This window comes from Nicotiana tabacum, chromosome 19 (genome assembly GCF_000715075.1).
Source record: "Nicotiana tabacum cultivar K326 chromosome 19, ASM71507v2, whole genome shotgun sequence".
NCBI lineage: Eukaryota > Viridiplantae > Streptophyta > Magnoliopsida > Solanales > Solanaceae > Nicotiana > Nicotiana tabacum.
Window position 1 is genome coordinate 33,118,147 of NC_134098.1, and position 21,833 is coordinate 33,139,979.

A 21,833-nucleotide genomic window follows, 5' to 3' on the forward strand; every position below is an offset into this window, starting at 1 on the left:
ACAATCCGGAAAGAACATAGCCAACGCGCAATCAATCACACAATACCCAAATGTCCATCTCGCTCAAATTGTGCTATAAAGCCCAAATAGAACCACACCGTGTGTGCTTATAACCCACGAATCGCAACCCCTCGTAGCATAGAAGAGTAACTCACAGATCATTTCAGAACATGAATAAGCTCAACAACAACCGAATGGCACACCCCTCAACAATAGCAGTATGGATCCAACCAATCCGACTCAATGTAGAATACCCATCCAAATTGGGCCTACCAATGGACCCCCAAATCAACTCTGGTCACCCACCAATAGATAAATAACCCTCAGAAGGTCCACAATGACTGAATCATAACACATACTATCATCTAGCTAGCTTCGGCCACGACTTCACAGTCCGCAACCATGAAACAATATGTTCCTAAGAACTCCCAGTCTCCAACTCCATAGAACATACGAATCACCATATTTGATCCCAACTCCACTGCCCGAATGTCAAACACATCTCTCATACACGATCATCCCACGAATAATACTTCTATAATTCTTCCGTGCCAGATAGCAATATCTAGAAATCAGCAGTCGATCAACCAGGAGAGTGCCACAACACCAATGAAGTATCCATAAATCAAAACACATTGCGCCTCCTGAAATGTACACTCTCCTCAAGCAATACCAAAAAATAATATCATTCACCTAGTCATCTGAAACTGTCTATGATGCCTAAGAATTCAGGATCTTCCTTTCAAAACCGAATCGTGGCCTTGCACATGCAAATCTCAATCCTACAAAACACACCACCCCTATTATGCCATCATATGAAAAGTACGAGAATCTCATAATCAACTCTGAGTCACAAGGAAACTACATACTCAATTAGCCAAGAACCTTCCGTTTGATCTCATCCAGGAGAAAATATAATACGCAACACGTTCCACACACCAGTAGGAAACATACACCTCAAACTGTGGTAGAAACCACTGAGAACCCTTTGGAATTCATTTGCACATAACCAAACTATCAGAACCGAATCTCTCTAACTCTACCAAGCAACGCCGGTCACCAAAATTCAAGAGAATTACCGCGAAACACTTGTAAAGACTCGCAATGTCATATGTACCCAAAGAACTGATCATATCCATTACTGCGCTGATCCAACCTACTATCAAGATGTCCTACTTCTTCGAGTTCCTTCCGAATTACCTCCAAATTGATATTTATCCTCGCTAGAACACTGCTATCCTTAACCAAAACTTGCCCTACGAGACCCTAGCATAAGACCACACCGCCTTAAGTCTCATAAGCCACTGAATGCTCTCTTAAGCATCCCAAAAGTACCACAACCAAGATACCCTCTCTGAAGAGACCTTCTGTGAGTTTAAAGTTGTTTCATTCACCTTCCTGACACTAAAATGTAGAATCCATAAGGATATAGAAATTCCACAAGTCTCGACATCATCCAAATTAAATCACAGATTCTAGCCATATGCAAATCCTGAAGATTCCCAATTGTTACATATAAATCTTGAATCTATTAGAACCTTCTCGAGAATCATCCACTCTGCTCAAATCTCAATTAAATCGATCCAACGGACCGAACGACATGTGCCCCATTTGCACATCAACACCCTAAGAAGTAACCCTACCTTAAGGCAACCAAACAAATCTCTACTCCTTGCACACTAAGTCTTTCATGAATAACAAACTCGATTCATTCCATGATTCCCACATACCCATTGAGTGTAATACAACCCGTATCCAGAAACTTCCTTACTTGAGTCATTCTCGAACTCAACCTCTACAAGTCATAACTGATTCACCAGTACACCTCAAACTGAAACCAATACAACACATAGTCATGAAATCAACCCGTTGATATCAGACTCCCCCACTTGGCTCAAAGCCAAGGAATAAAGCATCTGATAACTTACAATACCCATACTCTGTTGCTTCCAAAATCCCACACTGAAATTCAACTAAATCCTTCATAATCTCAAGTAACACAAACCATATCATACCTCAAATCGCACAAATATAACCCATTGGTAGAAAATAAAGCCTCCACACAATATCATAAAATCACACATCCGTAGATTACCTCGCAGGTCATAACCCACCAGCTTCGCCTCAAACTGACATCTCTTTATACCCTTTCATAGCCACAACTATTAAACAATCACTTAATCTCCCTGAGTCTGATCTCGACAATAAGACATGAGACCTATTTCGTTCCAGCATTAAGCAACGGAAAGGATCCTTCAATGCACTCATACTCGAGATTGTACGTCACATCAAAATGAAAATCAAGCACCCAATGGCCCCTCCTTTACATTTTAAGGAAACACTTCTTGTCGCATTCAAATCGTCTTAACACATCCCGCAGTCATATCATACTCATCACAAAGTCATTCTACCGCCCATCGAGCCACAAATTCCACTCGTAGGGGCATTACCGGACATATGAGTCCAAATGTAAAAGTTACAACTGAAGTTACCGAGCTTAAGCTGGTGTCTAACCATGGCCTCAAGTCCTCCAGACTGGCCCATCACCAAAACACATAATACACATCTTGAACCTCATTCATAGAATCACAAGCCGGCGATGCACAGCTGATACTGAGTGCTCATGTGCGACGAGAAGTTCGAAAATATGAGTAAGTTCGAAAACTGTGATTTTTCCCAAAAATCCTTTCAACAATAAATAAGATGTTTCATTTTCCTTTCAGATAGAAAGTGTAAGATGTCTCTCTATGCCCATATGTCAAAATGCATGAGAAGTTATAAATGACATGATACTATACAGCATGAGGAAAAATGCAACTGTATGCCTGTATGTCAAGTGTGCATGCCAGATGCGGTTCAAATCAGTCATAAAGACCATATGCATACTCTTGGAGTATCAATTCACCCAGTCCTCCCAATCACTCAGTCCTCCCAATCACTCAGTCCTCACAGTCACTCAGTCGTCGCAATCACTCGGCACTCACACTCAGTAGGTACCTGCGCTTACTGGGACTGTGTACAGACTTCGGAGGGGCTTCCTACATCCCAACAACTGGAATCGCACGGACAACTCACGTGCTATAGTGACAACATTCTCACAAACAGGCCTCCGGCCTCACTCAGTCATCAATCTCTCCAGTCTCACTCACGGGCTCACAGTGCCATGAAACTAGCCCGACAATAATGATATGATGTATCAATAAATAAAAACTGAGACTGAGAGATGATATGAATGCATGAATATAACTGAATACAAAATATCAATGAAATCAGTGAAATGACAGCAAGAAACGACCACTATGGGTCCTAGCAGTATCATTATAAATCCTAAACATGATATCTAGCATGATTGACAGCTCAATTACCTTATCACATGGTGAAAACACGGACATCAACAAAGTAGGACAACTATACAGTGCCATGGAAACAACAGAGTCCCAATTCACATGGTGCACACCCATATGCTCGTCACCTAGCATGTGCGTCACCTCAATACCAATCACATAACACGTATTTAGGGATTTCATACCCTCAGCACTAAGTTTAGATGAGTTACTTACCTACAAGCAAATTCCAATACTGAGCAAGCCAAACGAAGCTCCAAAAATGCCATCACGCACGTAGCGACCTCCGAACGGCTCAAAACTAGCCAAACTTAACTCAAATACATCAAATAAAACCCAAGGAAACAATTCCAAATGATAAAGATCAAATCCTTAATCAAAACCCAAAACAGGCCAAAAATCACACCCGCGTCCGTGCCTCGGAACCCGACAAAACTCACAAAATCCGATAACCCATTCAATTATGAGTCCAACCATAATAGTTTCACTTAAATCCGACTTCGAATCGATGCTCAAAACTCAAAAATGCACATTATGAAACTTTAGGCCAAAATCCCCAATTTTCTCTTTAAAATTCACAATCCAATTACAAAGAAACAAAGATAGATTCATGAAATATAACCAAAACAGAGTAGAGAACACTTACCCCAATTCATATGGTGAAAATTACTTCAAGAATCGCCTCAATCCGAGCTCCATAGCTCCCAAAATGTAAAAATGGCCGAAACCCTCGAAATAGAGTACTTTATAATCTGCCTAGGCTCCCTCTTTTGCGAACACGGGAAATTCATCGCGTTCACGATGAATAAAACTCACACTGCCATAAAAGACTCTACGTGTTCGCGATACACCCCACGCGAACGCGATGACCACTGCTGCCAAGGCTTCACGAATGTGACTCACCTTCCACGATCGCATAGAAGAATGCTCCAACTCCCAGCAGCCAACCTCATCACTACGCGAACGCGATCCTCCAAATGCGAACGCGAAGAAGACTTGCCCCAACTCTACGTGAACGCGGGACATACTTCGCAATCGCGAAGAACAATTTGCTGCTGCCATCAAAATACACTACGGGTTCACGACGATTGCCACGCGAACGCGATGAAGGACTGAGACACCAGAAACCAGCAGAACACAGCAGTAAAAGCATGAAGGAAAATGATCCGAAATCAATTCGAAACATGCCCGAGCGTCTCGGGACCTGATCCTAACATACCAACAAGTCCCATAACATAACACAGACCTACTCAAGGCCTCAAAACACAGATAACAACATCGAAACGACGAATCACACCTCAACTCAAAACCAATGAACTTTGAAATTTCAAACTTCCACAACCGATGCCGAAACCTATCAAATCACGTCTGATTGACTTCAAATTTTGCACACAAGTCACATTCGATATTACAGACCTGCTCCAACTTCCGGAATCGGAATTCGACCCCAATGTCAAAAAGTCCACTCCCGGTCAAACTTTTCAAAATTTCAACTTTCGCCATTTCGAGCCAAATTCAACCACGAACCTCCAAATCATAATTCGGACACGCTCCTACGGAAAAAAAAAATCACCCAACAGAGCTAACGAAACCTTCAAAATTTCAATCTGAGGTCAAATGCTAAAAAGTCAAACTTGATAATATCTTTCAAATTTAAAGCTCCCTAATTGAGAATCATTTTCCAAATCAGTCCCGAATAACCTGAAAACCAAAACTGACGATTCACACAAGTCAGAATATATCATACGGAGCTACTCACACCCGTAAACTACCGAGCGAAGTGCAAACTCTCTAAAATGATCGGTTGGGTCGTTACATATATACAATTTCCATTCAAACCTAGTGCAGCTCATGATTTGATCACAAAGAGATTCAATATGTCGGATATTCCGAAATACGACGGAACATCGGATCGACATGAACACATTAAAACTTATACCATAGCTGTGAAGGGAAACAATTTGGCTCGACATGGAATTGAATCAGTATTGATAAACTAATTTGGAAAAACCCTAATGAAAGGGGCTTCATGTTATTGAAGAAAAACCACTGAAAAGTTGGAGCAGCAAGTGCATGGAAAATCACGTTTTGAAGAAGATTTTAATGGTGCAACGACGAATGATCCATGGAAGTAACTGCAAGTTGAAGACAAGTTTGAGCTTGATGATATCATGTGGTATGACCTTATTGATGATCTATTTCTACATGCAAATGAAGCTGAACTTATACCTCAATTTGGTAAGGCTAAAAGTTTAAGTGGATGTATAACTCAAATTAGGAGTGAACATCGCCTTGTTAATCACTTTTTTATGTGAAAATCCGTTACAATGTGATGAAAGTGAGGGACAAGAAAAGTTGAGTGAACAAATCACATGCTTAATAGAGGATGAATGTTGTTCATAATCCAATTCACTAACTCTTTTTTGTTCTAGTGTTATTTCTCCTTTCATGCAGAAAACTGAGGAAAAAACTTAAAAGATAATGATGACGCCTCAATGGATAAGTAGCCAATGAAAACAATGAGTCATATGAAGATATTGGTGCCATAAATATTGAGGATATTGAGATGGATGCGGAATATAGTGACTCAAATATAGAGAACGATGAGTGCTCACACGTTGCTAACTTCACAATATATTTATCATGCTTTGAAGATCCTTTTTTGCAGGCTTATTCCAACCCACTTCTCTAGGAAATTACTTTTTATCCATACCTTGACTATGGTATATCGAGTGTTGAGGTTTAGTTGTTTAGAAAGAGAAACTATGGTATGTTTTCCTGGTATTTATATGCTTTTGGTCTAGTTGATGATCCTCTAATGTTTAGAGAGCTTATGAATTGTGTCACTTGACTCCGCAAAGACTGATCCATATCCAAGAATTATTACGGCATGCAACCCGATCCAATTATAATACCATCAATAGTTGTCACGACTAAAAATTCCACAAAGATCGTGATGGCGCTTAACCTATTTGCTAGGCAAGCCAACACTTAATAACAATAATATAAGCTAAATTTTTAAGTCATTAACAGAGTTATGATATAAATATGACAGCGAAATAAGTATGAAAATATCATCACGAATATATAACCCGAGACAGGGTCTAAACGTGATCACAACTGTCTCAAGATACGCCCAAAAACCGGTGTCATAATATCATGAGCATCTAACAAGAGTAAATTGCCTCAACTAGCAAAAATATCTTTCTGGAAATAAGTAATTAGATAGAGAATAGATAGAACAAGGGAGAGGGACTCCATGTGTTACAGATCGAACAAATAAGGCATCTCACCATGAAGTCTCCAATGCAAAATCCTAGATAGTGGGATGGGTACGACTAGTACCTGCCTCTAAATCTTCATAAAAATATATAGAAGTATAGTATGAGTACAAAACTATGGTACTTATTAAGTATCAAGTCTTGATACGGAATAAGATAAAAACACGGATATAGTAGAATACGTAGAATCAAAAATAAGAGCTAGACCTACCATTGATTGAAAAAACAAGAATCAATTAGACTTATAAAACCTAATTACCTCTATGAGTTCAATCAATTATAACCCTAAGCTAAGAGAACCTTCAAGAGATTAGCAACTCTTTAAAATCCAATTAAGCAATTAAGTATTCACGACTAATCATTCACCAACTAAGACTAATTTAACACTAATAAAAGCATAAACAAAGCGATAAAGGAATTAAATGCATAAATACTTAATTGCATTAAATTAAGAAATAAGTAAGGAGTATGAGACTTTTATGTCTTCAAGTTTACCATTCATCGAAGTCTAACCCTAAGGGTACTCATGCTTAGATATTTATACTGGAGCAATTTTAGGTACAAGTAATTCCTAAGGTTGCCCTAAGAGTGACTCAAAATTCAATTTAGCCACTTTGGTTAAAATCTACTCTATGTCCATCCTCTTGCCTCAATTCTTGGTCTTCACTCCATTGGAACACATTGTAATGTATCTGAGACTTTTCCAAACCTTACTCTGATGCTTCAAGCTTCCTTTGTTTGGATTCTGTGAATGGTCTAGATGAAGTATATGAGGGTCGGGTTGTATCGTCCTCCCCCTAAGAAATATTCGTCCTTGAATTTACACCATCATGACCTACAACACAAGGACTTAAGTCACTAACATTAAAGGCATCATGAACAAGGATATCATTAGGAATATCAATCTTATATGCATTATTATTTGTCCTTTGAAGAACCTGGTAGGGGACTTCTCCCCTAGGTAGAAGCTTTTTGTTTCTCTTTTGAGGGAATCTTTCCTTTCTCAAGAGAATCCAAACCCAACCACTAGGTTCAAACATCATTCTATTTCTTCCTTTGTTGTTTATAGTAGCTGCCTTGTCATTTATTTTCTCAAGTTGATGTCTTTCCTTCTCATAAATATTCTTCATAGCCTCGGCCCTTTTCTTGGCATCTAGACTGACAATTACATCTTGAGACAAAGGCGTTAGAGCCAATGGGATGAGGGGATTAAAATCATACGCACATTCAAAAGGAGTCATTCCAATTGAATAATGATAAGAATGATTATATGAAAACTTAATCAACAGTAATGCTCCTCCAAAAAATAAACTTACTTAATTAACAGTAATGCTCCTCCTAAAAAGTAAACTTCACATTGACCATGGCCCAAAGCATGTTACCTAAGGTCCTACTGACCACTTCGGTTTGACCATTGGTTTGAAGGTGGAAAGAAGTAGAGAATTTGAAATGTCTGAAAAGCTTGCTACAAAGGCCCTTCCAAAAGTAACTAACAAACTTGGTCTCCATATCACTAACAATAGATATAGGGATCCCATGTAACTTAAGCACATTTTTCACAAACAAATGAGCCATCTTAGAAAATCGATCAAAAACCACAAAGATGCTATCTTTTTCCTTTTTGTCCTAGGCAAACCAAGCAAAAAATCTATAAAAATATCAAGCCATGATGCTTTGGGAAAATGGAGTGGAGTGTATAAACCATAAGGATTAGACTTAGATTTTACATGCTTACATTCAACATAGCTTCTACAAATATGCAGAATAACACTTTTCATTTTACGCCAATAAAAATGTTCCTCAAGAGTGTGCAAAAGTCTTATGAATTCCAAAATGCCCTACCAATCCCCCACAATGTATCTCACTAACTAGCAACTTTCTCCAAGAAGAACGATACACACAAAGTCTACCTTCCCTAAGCAAAAATCCGTCAACCTTGAAATACTTTCTTTCCTCCCTAAGGTGAGCCAACTCCCTCTTTCTTTCCGTATGCTCTTCCTTGACAAGACTTTATTCCTCTATGTTGGTGACTCTCTTAAAATAGTCATGGTTCTCAAACTTAGAATATATCTCTCCAAAGTCAACATCACCAGGATAAAGATTATTCAAGGACTCAAATCCTATAAACTTACAAGACAAAGTACTCAATAAAGTATATCTCCTAGAAAGTGCATCCGCCACCACATTCTCCTTGCCTTTCTTATATTGAATCATATAAGAGAATTTCTCTAGAAATTCTAACCATTTAGCATGTATATTCCCCAACTTACTTTGGCTTCTAAGGTGCCTCAAAGTATCATGATCGGTCTTAACAACAAACTCCCTGTGCCAAAGGTAGTGTCTCCAAGTAGCCACGGCTCTCACTAAAGCATACAATTCCTTATCATAGTTAGAGTACTTCAAATAATCTCCCTTAAGTTTTTCACTAAAATAAGCTAAAAGGCTTTCCATCTTGCATAAGAATCTCTCTAATGCCTACTCGTCTTGCATCACACTCTTTCTCAAAGTTCTTATCAAAGTTTGGCAATTGTAAGAGTGGAACACTAATCAAAGATTCTTTAAAGGCATTAAAGCCTCCTCTTGTTCCTGTCCCCAAATAAAACTCTCATCTTTCTTGACAATCTGGGTCAAAGGTGCGGCAAAAGTACTGATCCCTTACACAAATCTTCTACAAAAACTGGCTACACCATGAAAACTTCTTACATCTATGGTGGAATAAGGCATAGACCAATTTCTAATTGCCTCTACCTTAGATTCATCAACCTCAACACCTTTAGCACTAACAACAAAGCTAAGAAACAGAACTTTATCAACACATAAATTTCAGTTTTTCAAATTAGCAAGCAATCTTTCTTGACTAAGAACATCAAAATTTTGGCTAAGGTATTCCACATTCTCTTCAAGTATTTTAGAGTATACTAGAATGTCATCAAAGTAAACCACAACAAACTTGCCTATGAAAGGCTTCATGATATGATTCGTCAAACGCATGAAAGTACTCGGAGCCCTAGAAATGCCGAATGGCATAACCATCGACTCATATAGACCAAACTTGCTCTTGAAGGCAATTTTCCATTCATCACCGGATTTCATTCTTATTTGGTGATAGCTACTTTGCAAGTCAATTATTGAAAAGATTTGAGAACCACTCAACTCATTAAGAAGGTCATCTAACATAGAGATATGATGACGATACTTTACCATAATCTTGTTGATAGATCAACAATTAACGCACATCCTTCAATTCCCATCTATCTTTGACACTAATATGACCGGTACCGCACATGGACTCAAACTTTCACGAACAAAATCCCATCTCTAAAAGCTCTTCCACTAACTTTTGAAGTTCCTTTGTAGCTTGCTTCTATAAGCGGCTTGGTTTGAGAGTTGAGATCCACGCACTAAATCAGTTTGATGCTCAATGTCTCTAAGTGGTGGAAGCTTCTTTGGTAGCTCATCCAAAAAGAAATCTTCAAAACCTTGCAAACGAGAAGAAATAGAACTAGGTAAGGTAGATAGAATATCATTAACAATCAAATAATCTTTATTCATAATGAGAAAGATAGTAGGCTCATGAGCAACTTCCCTTGGAGGCTTGTAGTTGTTGTCAGGGAAGCTCACCCTCAATTTCTCTCCTTCTTCACCTTTTTCACATAAAGATTGAATCTTTACACTAATCACTTAATTCTCACTTTTACCATGTAGCTTTATCCCTTTTTCCCCTGATAAGTTGTATTATACCAACTTATCTCTTCTTTTATCTTAGATATTTGCTATGTTTGATCGATAAAATAGTGTATTTAATGTCCTTTACTTCCATTTTATAGGTTTTATATTATTTAGAAGTGACTGGGAAGAAACCAAGTAAAAACAAGTCAAAGAGAAGCTAAAACGTCACAGAAATTCTGCCCAGTGAATCACCCTTCAAGAACGCGAAGAAGGACCGTGAACGCGAAGCATCAAAAGTCAAACCATGGTGAAACCGAAGGAATGATCGCGAACGCAAAGCTTCAAAAGTCAAACCTTCGCGAACGCGAAGCTTCAGAAATCAAACCTCCACGAACGCAAAGGTATGAACGCGACTGTGAAGCTTCAGGAGTCAAACCTTCACGAACACGAAGGTATGACCGCGAACGCGATGAAGAAATTGGCAGAAAAACAGGTCAGTTCTGAAAATTGACAGTTTTTGGTCCCAATCCTTTTAATACTCGACCCTGCTCTTTTGGACAGTATCTTTGGCTGCCTTTGAGAGCTATTTGGCTATTTTTTGGTCTTCTTGACTATGAACACAAGTTTGGGAGCTACGGTTCTTGCACACACTTGGGACTTGAAGATTTGAAAACTTTTGTTAAGATTTTCTTACCCATTTTTACTCATTTCTTCATTTCCTTGCATATTGAATATCTAAGTGTGTATTATTTTTTCTAACACTTGAATCTTATTTTTGGGAATATTCAATATTTAAAGTTTGGATTAAATATCTTATTGTGCTTATGTATTGAATGGTTTTTATTAATTATGAAGTGAGTTAATTGATTCTTTAATTATTCTTGTTCTCTAATATTTCCAAAGGGATTAGCTAACCCTAGGACTCATCCATTAACTTCAAATTAATCTTGAAAAAGGTAATTTGGGATTGGGAAAGATTAATTAACAAGAACTTGAGGCGTTAACTCTCATTTTATAGATTCTACTTAGGGATAGGATTGAACTACTTGTAGCCACACCGGGTGCACTTAATCTCTTAATTGATTTAGAGATAATTCAAATAGAAAGTCTTTCTAGTCTTCAGAAGAAGCTAATATAGGATTAATATCCAAGACTAATTAACATAAACTCGCTCATATTTGTAAAATCGTAAAATACTTTGGATCGCTACTAAGTGTAATTCCCCTTGTATCCATGCCTGTAACCATTGATAATTTTACTTGCTTTCTAGGTTAGTTTACATTTCCGTAATTAGTTATAATATTTTCTCAAAAATACCTATTAGTGTTTGGCTTAGTATAATAAGCGATAATTCTCTTACTTTTCTAATCGCCTACATATTGTCCTTTGTGCGATTCGACCCCGACTCATAGTTGGGTATATTATATTGCATGCGACCGTGTCCGTTTACTCTTTGCGGAGTGGATTTGGATGCCATCACCCTCTCTTTCTCATTTTTTTCTTCTCTTGGAGTCTTACACTGTCACCTAACACAATTTTCTAGGCAAGCCAACAATAAAATATGCAGAAATAAACTTCAACAACATGAAGATATAGTCTTAACAATGGAATAACATAAATAATTGGAGTCAGAATAACGATATAACTAATAACCATCCCAAAAGTTGGTATAATCGAGTGCATGAACTCTATAGAATACTAAATACAAAGTTTGTACCAAATATACAATATTGTCTTGAAGAATAAACAGTAATAACATGATATAAAAGAGGGGACTTCAAGGCCTGCAAACGGAACAATATTGCTACCTCAAAATCTCCAACAAGTCCTGATACGGCTCACTGCAAACACCATGTACTCATGTCATGCCCAAAAACCGAGGAGCACGACCGAGCTCAATCGAGTGAACCCAACCAAGCGAGCCTGTTAGATTCCTTCTACCAAACTCATTCATGAATAAAGAGAATATATGTTTTCCTTAATTAAACAATAAAGTGGCCATGTCTACAATTAACAATTTCTTACCATAAGTTTTACCATTTTTAAAGTCTCAGATGGACAAGTAATACAACCACAACATAGCATAGTTTGTCTTTTCCAGCACCAATACACAACCCACACTATGTCTACAGAGCCTCTATAGATAAAGATGAGTACAATGATAATACCGGCAACAAGGCCCCGGCTATACCTAAAACAGAATACACAAAGAACAAAAGATACATGACCCCGTGATGAAGTGGGGCTCACCAAGTCAGCTGGGAAGAAGGTGTACTGCTATCACTGATCAATATCTCCTGCTGTGGAACCACCTGCATCTATTTAAAGATGCAGCGCCCCCGGCAAAAGGGACGTTAGTACCGTCGAATAACACTAGTATGTATAACTAAACAGTCTCTCAATAGAATGACAAAAAATACAAACAAGATTATCATGATATCAATGAAAGCCTTAATTAACATCAAACCTCAATTTAGGATCAAGATAGTGTTCAAATTAATTCCCATATCTCACATAGGGAGATTTTTAGTATCGATATACAATTGTCCACAATACCATTATTCACAATATCATTATTCACAAAACCAGTACCACCGTACTCTTAGCACGAAGTCCGATCACGGCTCGATCGTCTAGGCTATACATTAGGCACATCGACCACAATCACAATTTCAATTATAATTTCCAGCACAATCACCACCATGTGTGCGGCATGGTATCCGAGCACGACCCGATCGGCTAGGCTGTCTTATTAGAGACATCAACCTTTTTATATCAATCATCGCATTTCATAATACTTTCACATCTTTTCATTTCATTGGCACTAGTGGCCATAGTTATAAGATCATTCTTGGCACGTTGGCCATATTCAGTATTTCATGCTCACCTTATCAATTTCAAATATCATTCTCATCATCAACAACAAATACAATTCAAATCAAGGTGTGTAGTACACTTGTGAGCAATTTAAAGTCTAATGCACATAGAGATATTTCACAAAATTTGGCATAATAGCCTTCATTTGAACTTGATTTAAAGTTGAAACATTATTAATGCACAACCCATATTTTAACACATCCTCAATTGGTAACATAACATGAATAAAGCATTTGGGATTCTTGTTGAACATATATCTTTCAACCTAATCTTACTCGGAATAGCCAGTGTCATAATGAATCGCTCGGGACTTACATAATTTACATGAATATCATGGGATTCAATTCTAAGAGAAGAGTTTAGCCAACATACCTCAATTGAGCTTCCTTAAACTCTAAAATGTTCTGGAATTCTTAGCAACTTCAATATATTGTAGAAATATAACAAATTGAATCAAAATTAGGAAGATGATCATGGTTCTAGCTCACTTGAGTATTTTGTCAAACACAAGGTGTGCATAAGGTTTCAATGTCCTTTTTATGAAGGATTCCATCATCCCACAACCCAATCTTTACCATTTTTAGCTCAACAATCTTCCTACACCCTTTGATAACACATGCATGTAAAATAACAACTCTCATGCCCAAAATTATCTTGCTAGTTACCCATTTTCATAAAAATTTCGAAATTAGGGTTTAGGGTGTAGAATCTTACATCTAGGATGAAGACCTAGTGAGCTTCCCTTCTTAATCTTCCAAAATTTGAGTAGGAATTGAAGAAAAATTATTGAAGAACACCTTCTCACTCTAGGGCACTCTCTCTCACTCTAAAATATCAGATTATGTTTCAAAAATGGCCCGAAGAGTGTATTTAACGAAATAGGGTCGGGTTTTTAAAAAACCCAAAAATGGAGCTCCGGAACAAAGTATACGATCGCATAACCGATATGCGGACCGCATATCGATCGCATAATTGGTTACAAAATAGCCAAAAGAATTGTCTGTGTATGCGGTCACTATGCGGTCCGCATAACTGTTATGCGGTCGCATAATGCACCGCATAACAGTTATGCGGTCGCATAGTCGACCGCATAGCTACTTCCAGAATAGCCATCTCCTGCTCACTTCTGCGTCCATCATGTGGCCCGTAGAGTGATTATGCAGTCGCATAATGGACTGCATAAACGCACTTTTCCGGCAAAAATTTTCCTTTACTTTCCTGTGCATTGTTCAACCCAAAAAGTCCGAGCCGCGGCGAGCAAGCTCGCCACGAAGAATTTCTATAATCCTCAAACACGTAAGCCTAGTCTGGCACCATGAAACATTATTTTCTTTGAAAATTTTACCAGGCCTTACACTTAAGTACTTTGAAAATTTTCGGGGTATTACATTCTCCCCCGCTTAGGATCTTTTGTCCTCGAATGAGGATCAAATTCTGTTATTAGCATCTTATGCAACTCGATTTTTCATACCACACACCAGCAAACCAAAATTTGACTAACTCCCTAAATTTCCAAAATTTCGCCATAGTTTCCTTTGTAACTCGGCTTATCCACATGTCAGAGAGCCCCAGAAACACTTCCTAACAACATATACGTATGCCAACGACGTAACATAATACAAAACAACACCAACTATGGCCTCACAAGCAATTATATTACTAGAACGGAACACCCTTAACATCAAATGTACAAATCATACATAATTCATAGAAAGTAACTCTTAGAATTTTTTCATAGATCACAACTTTATAAATACATGGTCATTCAAACAAATAAGGATACTTTTTCGTAATTTCTTCCTCGGCCTCCCAAGTAGCCTCTTCAACCTGTTGGTTTCGCCATAGCACTTTTATGGATGTAATTTCTTTATTTCTCAACTTTTGGACTTGCCTATCAAGAATGACAACTGGAATTTCTTCATAAGTCAATTTCTCATTTACCTCAATAGTCTCAACCGGAACAATGAGTGTCGGATCTCTAACTACTTTCTTTAACATAGACACCTGAAACACCGGGTGTACTAATGACATCTCAGGTGGTAGCTCAAGCTTGTACACCACCTCACCGATCCTCTAAATGATTTTGTACGGTCTGACATACCTCGGACTCAATTTTCCTTTCTTACCAAATCGCATTACACCCTTCATGGGGGAAACTTTCAAGAATACCCAAATATCTTCTTTGAACTCCAAATCCCTATGACGAACATCCGAATAGGATTTTTGATGACTCTGAGCAGTCTTCAACCGCTCCTTAATTATTTTAACTTTTTCCATACCCTGATGCACAAGGTCTGGCACTATCAATTCTGCTTCCCCAATTTCGAACCACCCAATGGGAGATCTACATCTCCTACCATATAAAGCCTCAAACGGTGCCATCTGAATGCTAGCATGATAGCTATTGTTGTACGCAAATTCTATAAGTGGTAAAGAATCATCCCAGCTACCTTTGAAGTCTAGCACACAAGCACGCAACATATCCTCAAGTATTTGAATAGTCCGCTTTGCCTGCCCGTCAGTCTGCGGGTGAAAGGATGTACTGAGATTCACCTGAGTATCCAAACCTTGTTGAAATTTCTTCCAAAAATTAGCAGTGAATTGTCCTCCCATATTAGAAATGATGGAAACTGGGATGCCATGCAACCTGACTATTTCTTTGATATACAACTGAGCATACTGCTCCGCTGTGTTGGTAGACTTAACTGGCAAAAAGTGTGCTGACTTCGTGAGTCTATCCACAATCACCCAAATGGAGTCACACTTGCACGGAGTGCACGGTAATCCTACCACAAAGTCCATATTAATCATTTCCCATTTCCACATTGGAATTTCTATGTTCTGTGCCAACCCACCGGGCCTTTGGTGTTCGGCCTTCACTTGCTGACAATTCGGACATCTTGCCACAAAGTCTGCCACATTCCTCTTCATATCATTCCACCAATAGACTTCCTTAAGATCATGATACATTTTTGTAGAACCTGGGTGCACGGAATACCTAATAGCTTCACTCAAAATTCTTTCACGGAGACCATCCACATTTGGAACACATAGTCGCCCTTGGTACCTTAGTGTACCATCATCCATGACAAGAGAAAAGGCCATGGTCTTATATTTATGAATCCCCTCTTTCAATTGCACCAACAATGGATCGTTGTATTACTTCTCTTTGACTTCCACAACAAGCAATGATTCAGCCCTATTTTGCATAATTACCCCTCCTTCACTAGAGTCCGTAAGACGAACTCCCAAACTAGCCAATCGGTGAACTTCTTTGGCCAATGGCCTTTGATATGCCTCCAAGTGTGCTAAGCTACCCATAGATTTTCGGCTAAGAGCATCCGCCACAACATTAGCCTTCCCCGGATGGTATAAAATATCAATGTCATAATCCTTGAGTAATTCAAGCCATCTTCTTTGCCTCAGATTTAATTCCTTCCGTTTGAAAATATATTGAAGGCTCTTATGGTTGGATAGTTCTAAATCATGTGTTGGATAGTTCTTTTCATGATTCTTTAGTTGCCTATAAGCATAAGTTATCACCTTCCCGTGTTGCATTAATACACATTGGTCAGGCGAGTGTGAGGCGAGCTTTCGGAAGCTCAAGACTGCTTTGACTACAACGCGGGTGTTGGTGTTGCCCACAGGTTTAGGATCTTATACGGTATATTATGATGCATTCCATGTTGGGCTCAGTGCAGTATTGATGCAGGATGGCAGGGTGATTGCATATGTCTCGCGGCAGTTGAAGGTTCATGAGAAGAATTACCCTGTCCATGACTTAGAGTTGGCAGCCATTGTTCATGTGCTAAAGATTTGGAGGCACTATCTTTACGGTGTGGCGTGTGAGGTTTTCACGGATCATCAGAGCCTACAGTATTTGTTCAAGCAAAAAGATCTCAATTTGAGGCATAGGAGGTGGTTGGAGCTATTGAAAGACTATGATATCACCATCTTGTATCATCCCGGGAAGGCCAATGTGGTGGCCGATGCCTTGACTAGAAAGTCAGTGAGTATGGGCATCCTTGCATACATTCCAGTAGGTGAGAGACCGCTTGCATTAGATGTTCAGGCCTTGGCCAATCAGTTCGTGAGTTTAGATGTTTCTAAGCCCACTCGTGTTCTAACTTGTACAGTAGCTCGGTCTTCTTTGTTCGAGCGCATCAGAGATCGACAGTATGACGACCCTCATTTGTTGGTCTTTAGGGACACAGTGCGGCACGGTGGTGCCAAGCAGGTTACTATTGGAGATGACAGAGTTTTGAGGATGGAGGGTCGTGTTTGTGTGCCTAATGTTCATGGACTTCGTGAGTTGATTCTTGATGAGGCCCACAGTTCCCAGTATTCTATTCATCCGGGCGCCGCCAAGATGTATCGGGACTTATGGAAGCATTACTGGTGGAGGAAGATGAAGAAAGATATAGTTGCTTATGTAGCTCAGTGTCTAAATTGTCAGCAAGTAAAGTATGAGCATTAGAGACCTGGTGGTTTGCTTTAGAAGATAGAGATTCCTGAGTGGAAGTGGGAGCGTATCACTATGGATTTTGTTATTGGACTCCCACAGACTCAGAGGAAGTTCGATGCCGTTTGGGTCATTTTGGACAGGCTGACCAAGTCAGCGCATTTCATTCCTGTGGCAGTTACCTACTCTTCAGAGCGGTTGGCTGAGATTTACATTCGCGAGATTGTTCGTCTTCACGGTGTGCCCGTGTCTATCATTTCTTATCAAGGTACGCAGTTCACCTCACACTTCTGGAAGGCAGTGCAATATGAGTTGGGAACGCAGGTGGAGCTGAGCATAGCATTTCATCCTCAGACGGACGGATAGTCCGAGCACACTATTTAGTTATTGGAGGATATGCTTCGCGCTTGTGTTATAGACTTCGAAGGTTCTTGGGATCAGTTCTTGTAGCTTGCGGAGTTTGCCTACAATAACAGCTACCAGTTGAGCATTCAGATGGCTCCCTATGAGGCATTATACGGTAGGCAGTGCCGATCACCAGTTGGATGGTTCGAGCTGGGGGAGGCTCGGTTGTTGGGTACACATTTAGTACAGGATGCCTTGGATAAAGCCAAGATTATTGAGGATCGATTTCACACAGCTCAGTCCAGGCAGAAGAGTTATGCCGACCGTAGAGTTCGTGATGTTGCATTCATGGTCAGAGAGAGAGTGTTGCTTCGGGTATCACCCATGAAGGGTGTGATGAGGTTCGGAAAGAAGGGCAAGTTGAGCCCTAGGTATATTGGGCCTTTCGAGATTCTTGAGTGAGTGGGAGAGGTGGCTTACTGGCTTACGTTGCCACAAGGTTTATCAACAGTTCATTCGGTGTTCCACGTGTCCATGCTTCGGAAATATCACGGCGATCCGTCCCACGTATTGGATTTCAGCTCTGTCTAGTTGGACAAGGATTTGACTTACGAGGAGGAGCCAGTGGCTATTCTAGCCCGGCGGTTCGACAACTGAGGTCTAATTGTTATCCTTCAGTTCGTGTGCAGTGGAGAGGTCAGCCCGTCGAGGCAGCTACTTGGGAGTCCGAATTAGATATGCGGAGTAGATATCCCCATATTTTCACCAGTCCAGGTACTTTTCTATGTCCGTTCGAGGACGAACGGTTATTTTACAGGTGGAGAATGTGATGACCCGATAGGTCATCTCATGTTTTGAAACCTAATTGTGTTATCCTAAGCCTTAAAAATCATGTTTTAGCCTTCCTAGATTTGCATGCACAGTCCGGGCATCTTTCCAGAAAGCTTTTATGTTAAAAACTGAGAAAAATATGAAATTTTGCCTTAAAATCCACTTGAGTTGACTTCGGTCAACATTTTGAGCAAACGCACCCGGATTTGTGATTTCACGATCCCGGTGGGCCTGTATCGTGATTTGGGACTTGGGCATATACCCGGAATCAAATTCGGAAGTCCCTAGCCCGAGATATCGGACTTTGTTGAAATTTGAAAGTTAAAGGCTTAATGAATTTGAAATGTTTGACCAAAGTTTGACTATTTGGATAACGGGTTCGTATTTTGGTTCAGAAACCCGATATAGGTCCAACACCATATTTGTGACTTGTCTGTGAAATTTGATGAAAAACTGAGTTGGTTTGACGTGATTCGGATGTCTGGTTGTAAAAATAGAAGTTTCAATGTTTTCTTGAAAAATTTCATTTGATTTGGTGTTCAATTCGTAGTTTTAGGTGTTATTTTTGGTGTTTTGATCGAGCGAACAAGTTAACATGATACTTTTAGACTTGTGTGCATAGTAGGTTTAGAGCCCCGAGGGCTCGGGTGAGTTTCGGATAGGCTACGGAGTAAATTGGACTTAGATCATTTGCTGGTGTCTGCAATTTTTGGGAACTGGCCTCTGACCTCGTATTTGCGAGAGCAGAGTTCGCATTTGTGAACATTTCCATATTCTGTCAGGCTCGCATTTGCGAGCCATTTCTTGGCATTTGCAAAGTGTGCTTGGGTCAGCCTAGGTTCGCATTTGAGATCATGAGGTCGCATTTGCGGAAGGCCAGTGTCCGCATTTGCGAACAAAGCTTCGCATTTGCGATGGGAGCTGGGGAGGAAGATTCTTCGCATTTGCGATCATTGGGTCGCATTTGCGGTCAAGTCAGTGTTTGCATTTGCGAACTTTTCATCGCAAATGCGATGATTGAAGAGGTGTGAGAGTCTTCACAAATGAGATAGATTTCTCGCATTTGCGGGTTCGCAAATTCACAAATGCGACATCTGCAGCTGAACAAAATATGACTTACACGGGATTTTTGGTCCATTCTTCAAATTTTCAAAACCTAGAACCTTAGAGGCGATTTTTCTAAGACTCCTTCTTCCCCAAATCGTTGGTAAGTGATTCTAACCTATTTTCTTTCAATCTTTACTACATTTCATAAGTTTTCAACCTAAAATCTAGTGTTTTCATGGTGGAATTGGGGGTTTTGGGTCGAAATTAGGAATTTGATAAATTAAGGATTTAGACCTCAAATTGAGGTCGGATTCCAAAACAAATCACATAACTGGGCTCGGGGGTGAATGAGTAATCAGGTTTTAGTCCGAATTTTGGGTTTGGAACAAGCGGGCCCAGGGGTTGACTTTTGTTGACTTTTTCAATAAAGGCCTAAATTGAATTCCTTATAATCGTGTGTAGTTCCTAAGGCTTAATTTGAATCGTTTGGTTGGTAAATTTCTAGATTCTATTGGTTCGGAGGCTTGTTTGAAAGGAAAAGCCTTGGCTGAGCTTTGAGTTTGGTCTTCGAAGCGAGGTAAGTGTCGTGGTTAACCTTGATTTGAGGGAATAAAACTTGTTTTTCTATTTGCTACTTGTTTAAATGTTGGGGAACAATATATATGTGAGGTGACGAGTACTTATGCGTTGTAGTCGGGTTAAAGCATGCGGGCGGGGCTTGGTTTCATGCAATTATAGCTTCCTTTGCTCATGTTATCCTTGTTTAGACTAGTATTGCTAAATTGATCATTCTTATCGTATTTACGGATCTTCTTGTGATAATTGAGTATTGATTCCGAAGTTGAGGTTGATATTGTGGAACCAAATGTTGAAGTAAGTCTTGTACTTGTTATTCTATCTCCCTGTTGCTATTTGTTCATTGCATTATGGTAAGGGAGAGTGTTAACGCACGAAGTGTGATGCCGTGCCATATTGTGAGTGTTAATGCACGAAGGGTGATGTCGTGCCATATTGTGAGTGTTAATGCACGAAGGGTGATGCCCTACCATATTGTGAGTGTTAATGCACGAAGGGTGATGTCGTGCCCTGTTATGAGAGTTAAAGCACGAAGGGTGATGTCGTGCCGTTTCTATTGATTTTATGGTGAGGTTGAGAGTAAAAGCACGAAGGGTGATGCCGTGCATTCTTCCTTTACTATGTTTACTTGTTCTCATTGGTTCATAGTATATTGACCTTTCAAGTTACCATTCTGCTGTAGTTCTCTATCTCGTATTCCCCTCAACATGTTCCCCCTCCCAATAGTACTTGTTTAGTTGTTATTTGTACATATAATATTAAATATCACAGGTTTATTATGTAGGTGTCTTGTCATAGCCTCGTCACTACTTCGTCGAGGTTAGGCTCAACACTTAACAATACATGGGGTCGGTTGTACTGATACTGCACTCTGTACTTCCTGTGCAGATTTTGGTATTGGTCCCAGCTGATCGAGAGGCATAGCAGCTCGGACTGGTTCATCGGAGACTCAAGGTAGATCTGTTGGCATTCGCAGACCTTGTAGTCCCCGTCTATCTTTTCAGTCTTTTTTACTGTTTCTTTCGTTCGAACAATTGTATTTCTTTCAGACTTTTACTTGTAGTAAATCCTATAAGTTCGTGAATTTTGACTACAGATCCGGGTGGTAGTAATTAATGAAGTTTTTATATTACTTTGCACTAGGTTGCCTAGGTCTCACAATTCACGAGCAGGCTTAGTAGAGTCTGGAGGATTGGTACGTAGACGTCTGTACTTATCTTCCAGAGGCTATAAAGTTTAGGAACAAATTTAACTAATATTCTTCTCTGTCGTGCGATTTTTGTTCTTTCAATGCTAATTGAACTCTTCTACTCTTATTCTCTCACAGATGGCGAGGACACGTACCGCATCTTCAGCTGAGCAGCAACCAGAGCCTCCAGTGGCAGCTCATCCGAGGGGCAG